The sequence below is a fragment of the Salvelinus alpinus genome, chromosome 6 (assembly GCF_045679555.1).
Source record: "Salvelinus alpinus chromosome 6, SLU_Salpinus.1, whole genome shotgun sequence".
NCBI classification, from domain to species: domain Eukaryota; kingdom Metazoa; phylum Chordata; class Actinopteri; order Salmoniformes; family Salmonidae; genus Salvelinus; species Salvelinus alpinus.
The window spans coordinates 44,495,775-44,508,274 of record NC_092091.1 but is presented as its reverse complement, the minus strand read 5'-3'; the positions used below and the strand labels follow the sequence as shown (position 1 = coordinate 44,508,274).

The 12,500-nt window shown below is 41.7% G+C and overlaps 1 long non-coding RNA gene across 1 annotated transcript; it reads right to left on the bottom strand.

Moving 5' to 3' along the window:
* Positions 1-1,472: 1,472 nt before the first annotated feature.
* LOC139577851 (uncharacterized) lies at positions 1,473-3,462 on the bottom strand. Its single transcript, XR_011675437.1, has 2 exons — positions 3,349-3,462; positions 1,473-3,236 (listed from the first exon to the last, which is right to left on the bottom strand). It is a non-coding gene; the product is annotated as an uncharacterized lncRNA (long non-coding RNA).
* Between the last annotated feature and the right edge of the window lie 9,038 nt (positions 3,463-12,500).

The following is a 12,500-nucleotide window of genomic DNA, read 5'->3' as shown; positions in this document are numbered from 1 at the left end:
GACAGAGGTGGAGTGGGAGGACAGACCAACACTGATAGGAAGGAAGGCTTTCTCCCAGACGGTCTATAACAGGCACCACTGTGTAATGTAACGAGGGTCTCTGGGTGACTTCTCATACTTGTGGCCCCTGCACTGAAAGGTTCATCCATTTGATCAAACACCATCTAATAACTATAAAAGAAGACCATTCATTCCTACAGAAAGCACAACAAACCATGTCTGAGGGAGAAATTGCCAAGTTATGTTTACAAAAATCGGTATGATTTTTCAGCGGCTTCATGGTTCTTCCTCACGCTGTTCAAATTTGGTTAGGATGTGACCTACTGGCTGAGAAAAGATCACTGCTCCCCTCCTGCTCTTTCAGTGTGTGATAGTATATGAGTATATGGTTGATATGTAATCCTTCCCACCTCGGTGATGGAGATAGCAGAACGAGTTCCAGGAGTAACTTACATAGAGCTACTTAAAGTGTCATGCTTCGAACAAAGCACACCTGGTATTCTTATGGAGAGTCTGTGTCTCTGAGGTCTCCCGCTGGCTGGCTGCATAAAGCTCACCTCACGTGAGAACAATGAGCTGGAAGAGCAATGGGCCCGGGAGTAATTAGCACTGCTGATGGTGGTGAATCACTGGAAAAGACACACACAAAGCTAATGTGAATATTAAGTGGACACACAAACACGCACGACACATGCACAAACACAAGCATACAAAGACACACACACAGCCCCCCCCCCCCCCCCCCCCATCCAACACGCACATATGAGAAATCCCGATAAGATCCACCATTGCATTCGACAACAAAACCCCTTGACACCTTGATTCCATTTTCCCATTGTGTAATAAAATCAAGACTGACCCCTGCCGGCACCGTCTCTCCACTCCTCTCTGTGCGTTTCCTCCAAGCAAGTCCACGGGGACCAGCGATGATATTTACACAAAGAAAGGCAGAGCTGCTCTCCTCTCTCCATCATGCAGCCAGCCAGCGGGAGACCTCAGAGACACAGACTCTCCATAAGAACACTAGATGTGCTTTGTTTAGAAGGGAGCAGGTTCTCTATATCCTCCTATATCTGCGGTGAAGGCTCAAACAGGCTGAAAGATAGGGTTGGGTAAGTACATTTCGGTTTCAACACCTGAAGTCCTACAAACAAGTGCTTATTACTCTTAGAAAGGTAATAACTGTGTGATTCGAATAATGGTCAAGGGAAATATAACATTCTTTCTAACAAAGATATCTACATATATTTAAGGATGTTGTGTATCCCTGGAAATAATCAGAATTCATGTAAACATTACAGTACAAAAAAAAAAGTATCATAAAAGTGGTCTCATGGCACAACTTGCCCCGGGTATGGGCTAAATTGAGCTACGGGACAGTGTAAGTTAAGCCGCCTACAAATTTCTGTCCTGAATTAAATATTACCACTGCCTTCCCAAACACAATTCAACACAATAACAATCGCTTTCTTGCAATTTAATGATTTTAATTATATTTTAACACAGGCATAACTCCTAACAAACACTTTGCACTTTTTTCACAATATACTTTTTTATATATACTTTTTTTTTCTTTCAATTTTCGCCTAAAATGACATACCCAAATCTAACTGCCTGTAGCTCAGGCCCTGAAGCAAGTATATGCATATTCTTGGTACCATTTGAAAGGAAACACTTTTAAGTTTGTGGAAATGTAAAAGGAATGTAGGAGAATATAACACATTAGATCTGGTAAAAAATAATACAAAGAAATGAAAGAGAAAGGCCATAATGTATTATTCCAGCCCAGGTGCAATTTAGATTTTGGTCACTACATGGCAGCAGTGTATGTGCAAAGTTTCAGACTGATCCAATGAACCATTGCAATTTTGTATCAAGACTGCCCAAATGTGCCTAATTTGTTTATTAAACCTGTTGAGGCCACGGGTGCCGCTAGCGGCACTCCTCCCACATTCCATTGAAAAGGCAGAGCGGCAAATTCAAAAAACAAAATTGAAATATTTAACTTTCACACATTAACAAGTCCAATACAGCATTTGAAAGATAAACATCTTGTCAATCCAGCCAACATGTCCGATTTTTAAAATGTTTTACAGAGAAAACACCACATATATTTATGTTAGGTCACCACCAAATAAAAAAAGACAGACAGACATTTTTCACAGCACAAGTAGGCTGCAGGTAGCATGCACAAGCCAACCTAACTAACCTCGAACCAACCTAAATAACCTAGAAAAAACTACCTCAGATGACAGTCCTATAACATGTTACACAATAAATCTATGTTTTGTTCAAAAGAATTGCATATTTTAGCTATAAATCAGTTTTACATTACTGCTACCATCATAGCTACAGTCAGAAATCGCACGGGAGTAGCCAGAGTAAATACAGACACCAACTACCTAATTACACATCATAAAACATTTCAGACAAATATATGGTGGATAGCTAATGAAAGACAAATATATCTTGTGAATACAGACAATATTTCCGATTGTTGAAGTGTTTTACAGCGAAAACACCACATATATTTATGTTAGTTCACCACCAAATACAAAAGACAGACAGACAGTTTTTCACAGCAACGGTAGCATGCAAGTAGCTAACCTAACTAACCTAGAACCAACCTAGAACCAACCTAAATAACCTAGAAAAAACTCCCTCAGATGACAGTCCTATAACATGTTACACAATAAATCTATGTTTTGTTCGAAAAATGTGCATATTTTAGCTATAAATCAGTTTTACATTACTGCTACCATCATAGCCACCATCACAGCTACAGTCAGAAATCGCACGGCAGTAGCCAGAGAAAATACAGACACCAACGTCAACTACTAATTACACATCATAAAACATTTCAGGACAATATATGGTGGATAGCTAATGAAAGAATAAGATCTTGTGAACAGAGCCAATATTTCCGATTTTTGAAGTGTTTTACAGCGAAAACACAATATATCGTTATATTAGCTTACTACAATAGCTAGCACACAGCAGCATTGCTTCTAGTCAAACGGTAGCATAGCACAGTTCGACAGATATATATGAAAAAGCATCCCAAATTGGGTCCTTATCTTTGTGGATCTTCCATCAGAATGTTCTCCAAGGGGTCCTTTGTTCAGAACCGACTTTATTTGGATCCATAACGAACGATTTCCCTCAGAATTAGCAAGCACCATTAGCTAGCATTGCTAGCCTCTCGTTCTTGAACCAATTCTTGCGTCGCATCACGTCTAAAGTCCAGAATAAATTTCAATAATATAATTAAACTATATTGAAAAAACATACTTTAAGATGATATTGTGACATGTATCAAAGAAAATCGAAGCCAGAGATCATATTCACCTTTAAAAAGGTTCTTCAATGAGCCGAGTACAGGTCAGACTTCGCGCCCAGGAAATAAATAAAAGTGCGCACGTCTCAGTCCAAGACGTTGTGTTCAGTCCCTGGTCGAGATAATCAACTGATTTTTTCTCTCACTTCCGCATTACACCCAGGCGAAGGCGTATGACGTGTTTCTACAGTCATAAGTGACATGCCCTTTTATAGACAAGCTCCTGAAGAGAGAGTTCGCTTTTGGAAATCTCACTTCCGGTTAGGAAATGGTCTGTAAAAGGAGTTCTGTTTCACTTAGAGAAATAATTCAAACGTTTTTAGAAACTAGAGACTGTTTTCTATCCAATAGTAATAATAATATGCATATTGTACGAGCAAGAATTGAGTACGAGGCCGTTTAAAAATCATACGATTTTCTCCAAAAGTGAAAACAGCACCCCCTTGTCCTCAACAGGTTAATAACTTTTCAAAACTGTGCACTCTCCTCAAACAATAACATGGTATTCCTTCACTGTAATAGATACTGTAAATTGGACAGTGCAGTTAGAATAACAATCATTTAAGCTTTCCGCAAATATCAGATATGTCTATGTCCTGGGAAATGTTCTTGTGACTTACAACCTCAAAAGTAACTTACGTTAGCTCAAAAGTTGAGTAAGTTGAGCTACAATTGTTTCTAGGAAACCATACAGAAAATGCATAATTTGACCAAATATTTAGGAAGAAGTCATCATTTCATAGTCTGTGAACATTTTACAAAAACTATTTACTGGAAGAACTGTGCAAATGCAAAGTTTGGTAACATAATTTCTGTAAAATCTCCCTCAGTTATTTATGTGACCATGTTTTCCCAAAACTCCAAAACTTTTGATTGAAACACACTTTGAAAGGCAGTAACCAACGATGGTCATTGAAAAATAATATCAGTTTAGTTTTAATTTTTACATACACCTTAGCCAAATACATTTAAACTCATTTTTTCACAATTCCTGACATTTAATCCTAAGAAACATTCCCTGTCTTTGGTCAGTTAGGATCACCACTTTATTTTGAGAATGTGAAATGTCAGAATAGTACTTGAGAGAATGATTTATTTCAGCTTGTATTTCTTTCATCACATTCCCAGTGGGTCAGAAGTTTACATACACTCAATTAGTATTTGGTAGCATTGCCTTTAAATTGTTTAACTTGGATAAACGTTTCGGATAACCTTCCACAAGCTTCCCACAATAAGTTGGGTGAATTTTGGCCCATTCCTCCTGACAGAGCTGGTGCAACTGAGTCAGGTTAGTAGGTCTTCTTGCTCGCACACACTTTTTCAGTTCTGCCCACAAAATTTCTATGGGATTGAGGTCAGGGCTTTGTGATGGCCACTCCAATACCTTGACTTTGTTGTCCTTAAGCCATTTTGCCACAACTTTGGAAGTATGCTTGGGGTCACTGTCCATTTGGAAGACCCATTTGCGACCAAGCTTTAACTTCCTGACTGATGTCTTGAGATGTTGCTTCAATATATCCACATAATTTTCCTACCTCATGATGCCATCTATTTTGTGAAGTGCACCAGTGTCTCCTGCAGCAAAGCACCCCCACAACATGATGCTGCCACCGCTGTGCTTCACGGTTGGGATGGTGTTCTTTGGCTTGCAAGCGTCCCCCTTTTCCTCCAAACATAACGATGGTCATTATGGCCTAACAGTTCTATTTTTGTTTCATCAGACCAGAGGACATTTCTCCAAAAAGTATAATCTTTGTCCCCATGTGCATTTGCAAACCGTAGTCTGGCTTTTTTATGGCGGTTTTGGAGCAGTGGCTTCTTCCTTGCTGAGCGGCTTTTAGGTTATGTCGATATAGGACTCGTTTTACTGTGGAAAGATATATTTTACCTGTTTCCTCCAGCATCTTCACAAGGTCCTTTGCTGATGTTCTGACGGCTGCGTGGTCCCATGGTGTTTATAATTGCGTACTATTGTTTGTTCAGATGAACGTGATACCTTCAGGCGTTTTGGAATTTGCTCCCAAGGATGAACCAGACTTGTGGAGGTCTACATTTTTTTTTCTGAGGTCTTGGCTGATTTCTTTTTATTTTCCCATGATGTCAAGCAAAGAGGCACTGAGTTTAGGGTAGGCCTTGAAATACATCCACAGGTACACCTCCAATTGACTCAAATGATGTCAATTAGCCTATCAGAAGCTTCTAAAGCCATGACATAATTTTCTGGAATTTTCCAAGCTGTTTAAATGCACAGTCAACTTAGTGTATGTAAACATCTGACCCACTGGAATTGTGATACAGTGAATTATAAGTGAAATAATCTGTCTGTAAACAATTTTTGGAAAAGTACTTGTGTCATTCACAAAGGAGATGTCCTAATCGACTTGCCAAAACTATAGTTTGTTAAGAAGAAATTTGTGGAGTGGTTGAAAAATGAGTTTTAATGACTCCAACTTCACCTGTATACTGTAACTTGGCCCGGCTGGCAGGTGCATCTACACACACGCGCACACACACACACACACACACACACACACACACACACACACACACACACACACACACACACACACACACACACACACACACACACACACACACACACACACACACACACACACACCAAGCAGGGAAGGGATGGGAGGACACTCATCTCTCACAGCTACAAGAAAGGTCATAAAGAAGTAATGAAGTACTTCTTGCCATCCCTTAATGCCAGGCTGTTGGCATATTTTGTGCTTGATGACACCCATTCATTACCACAAGGTCTTTTATGTGTGTGTGTGTGTGTGTGTGTGTGTGTGTGTGTGTGTGTGTGTGTGTGTGTGTGTGTGTGTGTGTGTGTGTGTGTGTGTGTGTGTGTGTGTGTGTGTGTGTGTGTGTGTGTGTTTACGTGTTTGCATGCGGCCACACTACCTTCCAATCACCTCCGCGATTTCCCAATTACCTCCCGTCTAATTGATGTTGGACATATTAAAGGTAATGAAGCGTTCGCCCATCTGTTGAGCTGGAGTCACAGAGCTGTACAGAGCCCGGAGAGAAGGAAATACTGGGGAAGCAGAGGGAGAGAAAGAGAGAGGGGGAGAGACAAAGTAGAGAACTCTCCCTGCCAAGGCAACTCTCTCTCCCAAGCCTCTCTCTTCATCTCCGTGCAATCAAAGAAAAGCCTTCATGTCACGTCAAATTGTTTTCTTCCCATACATCTTGTATCCCTTTTTATGGCACTCATATTTCAACTATATGTCTCTATATACAGTGGGTATATATAACATGATTAACAAGGCTCAACCGGTTCTCTATGTCCAATAAATAAATACAAAATATTTGTATTTAGTCAAATAGCCCTTACACAGCCTGGAGGTGCGTTTTGTGTCATTGTCCTGTTGGAAAACAAATGATTGTCCCACGAAGCGCAAACCAGATGGGATGGCGTAGCACTGCAGAATGATGTGGTAGCAGTCTTGGTTAAGTGGGCCTTGAATTCTAAATAAATCACTGACAGTGTCACCAGCAAAGCACCCCCACACCATCACACCATCATACCTACTCCATGCTTCACAGTGGGAACCACACATGTAGAGATCATCCGTTCCCCTACTCTGCATCTCACAAAGACACAGCGGTTGGAACCAAAAATCTCAAATTTGGACTCATCAGACCAAAGGACACATTTCCACCGGTCTAATGTCCATTACTCGTGTTTCTTGGCCCAAACAAGTCTCTTCTTCTTATCTCTTCTTCTTATTGGTGTCCTTAGGAAGTAGTTTCTTTGCAGCAATTCGACTATGAAGGCCTGATTCACGCAGTCTCCTCTGAACAGTTGATGTTGAGATGTGTCTGTTACTTGAACTCTGTGAAGCATTTATTTGGGCTGCAATCTGAGGTGCAGTTAAATTTAATGAACTTATCCTCTGCAGCAGAGGTAACTATGGGTCTTCCTTTCCTGTGCCAGTCCTCATGAGAGCCAGTTTCATCATAGCACTTGATGATTTTTGCGACTGCACTTGAAGAAACTTTCAAAGTTCTTGAAATGTTCTGCATTGACTGAATTTCATGTCTTAAAGTAATGATGGACTGTTGTTTCTCTTTGCGTATTCGAGCTGTTCTTGCCATAATATGGACTTGGTCTCTTACCAAATAGGGCTATCTTCCATACTACCACTACCTTGTCACAACACAACTGATTGGCTCAAATGCATTAAGAAGGAAAGAAATTCCACAAATTAACTTTTAACAAGGCACACCTGTTAATTGAAATGCATTCCAGGTGACTACCTCATGAAGCTGGTTGAGAGAATGCCAAGAGTGTGCAAAGCTGTCATCAAGGCAAAGGGTGGCTACTTTGAAGAATCTCAAAAATAAAATATACACTTTTTTGGTTACTACATGATTCCATATGTGTTATTTCATAGTGTTTCTTTAAAGATAGGGAAAAACCCTGGAATGAGTAGGTGTGTCCAAACGGTGAACTGGTACTGTACACATTACAGACTTATATACTCCCCAGTGCCGGATAAATGTTTATTTGAGATGGAAGTTGGTTGGTTGCTTCTGGCCAGGCTTAGTGGTTGTGAGTGAGCAGGCGCCAGTGGAGGCTGGTTGCAGCTCTTCTCTTCCTTTGTTGTGGCTTCATCCGCAATGACTTATCAAAGGGAGAGACCTCTTGGATGAACCAAAGTCACAGCGTGTGTATGTGTGCACGTGTGCGTGCGTGTTTGTGTGTCTGTGTGTGTGTGTGTGTGTGTGTGTGTGTGTGTGTGTGTGTGTGTGTGTGTGTGTGTGTGTGTGTGTGTGTGTGTGTGTGTGTGTGTGTGTGTGTGTGTGTGTGTGTGTGTGTGTGTGTGTGTGTGTGTGTGTGTAGGTGCGTGCGTGTGCATATTTCCTCTTCGCCTTCATGTGCCTTTGAGTTTGTACTTGTATGGAAGTGTGTGTGTATAGCCACACATGTCTGTTAGAGTTGAATGTCATCTAGTCTCTTTGTGTGATGCTGTACCATGCTGTGCTCTGGGGTGAGGTACGCTATAGGTAATGACTCCCTCCCTGGTCTCTGTAACCACACTCAGGCAATAGCAGAGCAGTGATACCTGCTTCTGCACCCAGTGCTTCATACACAACAACACAAATACTGAGGTACATAATATGCAAACGTCACACTAATTGTACATGCTTACGTACATACTTATACAGCTTACAGTGCAGATAACACACAATCACACAGCGACACGGGAAGAAAACAATCATGTTTCGGATGTTTCATACATGCCCCTCCTCATCTGATGTGCTCCTGCCTGGATCAGCTCCAACAGCGTGAGAACAGATCACTCTTAAAACCAGTTAAGCTTACAGTGCCCGGATTTCGGGCACTAGATTTACTGGTTGTAACTGATAATATGTTTGCATGACTTATTATATGTGTTTCCCACCATTTTTATAAGTGAGAACAAAACAAACGAGACATTCCTAAGACAGAGGCTTCTCTGTCAAATAAACGTGTCTCTGGCTTCATCCAGTGGTCGGCTGCGTCATTACAATCCGTTTTGTCACCTCTTTTCCACGTCATGTCAAAGGAGCAGTCCCTTGAAAAGCTGGTGTGCAGCTTAACCGTGCTATGACATTAACCAGTGTTATTACGTTAACATTACATTGTTACACTACTGTTGAACAGTGCCCTATGCAATATATAGGGAATAGGATGCAGTTTGGTTCTCCAATGTGCTACCCCTCCAGAGCCACCAATCAAAAGACATTATCCAAACTGGTTCTTAAATGCACGTTTTAAACACATGATGCCCTTCAGTATTCTAAAGAAGACAAGGCATGTACAGAAAAACAGTATTTAATTTTTTTAAATCCATACTAGAACTCTACAATGTTCAAAGCTGTTCTGAGGGGTCCTTCTCTGATACAAGGTGATATGGGGTCTCTTTTTCATTGCCCTGCTTAACATTATCCATTTGTGTGAGCGTGTGAGGGTTCCTTTGAACTGTAAAGTTTGGTAATGTTCCCTCATATGGATACGTAGACGGGTAGTAAATTGTGCTCCGGGATATAGGAGGAGGCAGGCCAGCTCCCAAATAACACTACTGGAAGCCACGTGGATTAGCCCCTTCACCTCTGAAGCCATGGTTAAATGACAGGCAGTGAGAGAGAGAGAGAGGGATAAGTGGAGAAAGAGCGAAAGAGAGAGCGAAAGGGAGAGACAGACAATGACTAAGTGGGGAGGAAGAAAGAGATGAGGAGTGATGTGATGTGGTTGCCCATTGTACCACTCCCTGGGCTCTGCTCATCAGAATGAGGTATGGTAAAGTGAGTGGGCCTTGCTCCAGCGCTCCCGGCCCATACTTAACATTTCCTCAGGTGAGAGGGGAGCGCGTTAGACAGACATGGGGGAGCAGGGAGAGAAAGCGAGGGAGAGAAAGAGGAGGGCTGAGTGCGAATGTCCAAGTCATTTATTGCATGAGAGACCCCTGTATATCCATCAATCCCCCTCGCACAGTCACACAGTGGAGAGAGGAGAGGAGATGAGATAAAATGGAGATAGGAAAGAATTATGTGACTTAAATGAAGGCTTTTAACCACAGGGGGAATTGGTGTTTATGTGTTCACAGCGCTAGCGAACTGTAATCTGTTAACGTTAACAGGCATTTGCAGCAACCGTGTTAGGTTCAATTTACTCTAATTATCAGAATAGGATTAGAGGCATTTACTGCCACAGAGATAGATTGAGAGAGGGATGGAGAATGAGAAGAATAGAGAGGGACAGGGAGGGATGGAGGGAGGGAGAGATTAACAGACGGATGGAGGATAAGCGAGAGAAAAAGAGCAAGATAGATGAGGGGGAAAGGAAGCATATAAAGGGGCTTCTCTTAGCTAATTAGTCAGCTTGCTAAGAGTCCTGGGAGAAAGAGAAATGTGAGAAAAAGCTAGGTGCCATGGCGGACTGAACACAGCATTGCAGAATGCCTCAAGATAAAAACGTAACATTGAATATCTGTAAGTTTGACTAAATATTAGCACTTCACTCCACATACTCGTGGGTAATGACCTTCAATCTGGATAACAACACAAAATAAATTATAGAGAAATGTATCGACCTAAATCCCCAACACAATCAACACCCAAACATGTCGGAGAGTAAGGATGGAGAACCAAATCCCCAAAAGAAAATGAGACTCCTCGACGGACACAGACGATTTATGGTAAGTGTAAGAACTGGCTTGCTAAAGTCGATAAATGATAAACATACTCGAACTAGTCAGTAAAGATATAAAGGTGACGAAAAAGCTGCGACAGTGGAGAAAGAAACAAACAAGCTCAAAGGTACAGTCAATACGATTGAAACGAACGTTAAAAAGGAGAACTTAAAAAGGAGAACGGTATTTCTTAAAGCGCTACAGATTCTAGGCGATACTGACGACAAAATCAAACTCGAAAGTGTACACCGTTTCGGACAGAGAGGACAGAGATGAAAAAAAATCCTGAAATTAGGTATGAATCAACATGGTAGGGATAAAAACGCAGCAAACAGAGGACATAGAAGGCACAGTATGTGGGTATGTGCAGGTGTATTGTGATGGAAGGTGGGTTGTGTGTTTTTGTGTTTGGAAAAGTGTGTTAAGTTAAGTTCCAGAGGCCATGTGTGTCTGCGAGCAGGAATTGTGACAGAGAGCTTTCAATTTTGTGCAGATATGGGAATTACGGTTTAAAATAAATTATAAATATTATTTATTTATTTATTGTCCTATCATGACGGAACAGTCCCTAACCCTATACCCTAGACTCCCACCTGAGCAGCCCATACACTAAGGAGAAGTAGCCTATACGCAGCCAAGACAGAAAGATAAGTGCGGTCAGAGACCCACTAAAGCAACACCGCTCCTCAAGATTCTGAGCCTACCTGGCAGGGTTGGTCCTACAAAGCCAAAGCTCCCGGATGGGTGAGCATAATAAACAAGCAATTTCTTAAAGCTGCTAATGAGAAACTTGACGATCTAGTACCTAGCCGGTGAGGATTCCGGTGGGGTGCCCCCACCCAGGGTAGTGGCAGTTCTGGCAACATTAGCTACAGTAACCCATGGGGAGGCGGTTGCACTCGGACAATCAGAGAGGGGGCAAATTATTGTGGCCCTGGTGGTACAAAATAACCAAAGGTCTGACTGTACAGAGATACTTGGGAAAATGGTCACAACAAGGGACCGCGTGTAGGTGTTTCAGGGGAAGGGGGTGTATCTGAGCTCCATCAGCTAGGACTTGACATTAATTAATCAAATCTCCCCATTCTTGCTAAATTTTGCATGCCCTCTCAAACAGCTACAGATGTATGCGCATTCGCACATCAAGTCCTTTCTTGAGTTAGGCTCAGGGATGGAACAACTGTTGAACATCTGAGCTTGTGGTTGTTTGTGGGGGAAGGGTGATGAGTGTGTGTGTGTGTGTGTGTGTGTGTGTGTGTGTGTGTGTGTGTGTGTGTGTGTGTGTGTGTGTGTGTGTGTGTGTGTGTGTGTGTGTGTGTGTGTGTGTGTGTGTGTCCCACATCTGTTGCTATGGGGTAATGATGTTCGGGACAATATAGGATGAATCACAATAACTGTTTGCTAAAATGTAATTTTTGTAAAGGCAATCCTGGTTATGTAACAATCCTTCGCATTAACTGCCTACATTATTAGGCATATTATTCGTTCATTGTAGAAATTGAGGTACGCAACATTTTTTCATATATATTTTAAATAACTGTATAAAATACAATCGAGATCAGCGCGTTTGTAACGGTTTTCTTCCTGGGATGAAGGAGAGGACCAACACGCAGCGCGGCTAGTGTTCAACATGATTTAATAAAGAATATATGAGAACACTACAATCAACAAAACAAGAAAATGTGAAAACCGAAAGCAGTCCTAGCTGGTGCAGAACACAAAGACAGAAGACAACCACCCACAATCCCCAACACAAAACAAGCCACCTATATATGATTCTCAATCAGGGACAATGATTGACAGCTGCCTCTGATTGAGAACCATATCAGGCTGAACACAGAAACAGACAAACTAGACACACAACATAGAATGCCCACCCAGCTCACGTCCTGACCAACTCTAAAACAAGCAACACACATAAGAACTATGGTCAGGACGTGACAGTACCCCCCTCCTGAGGTGCGGACTCCGAA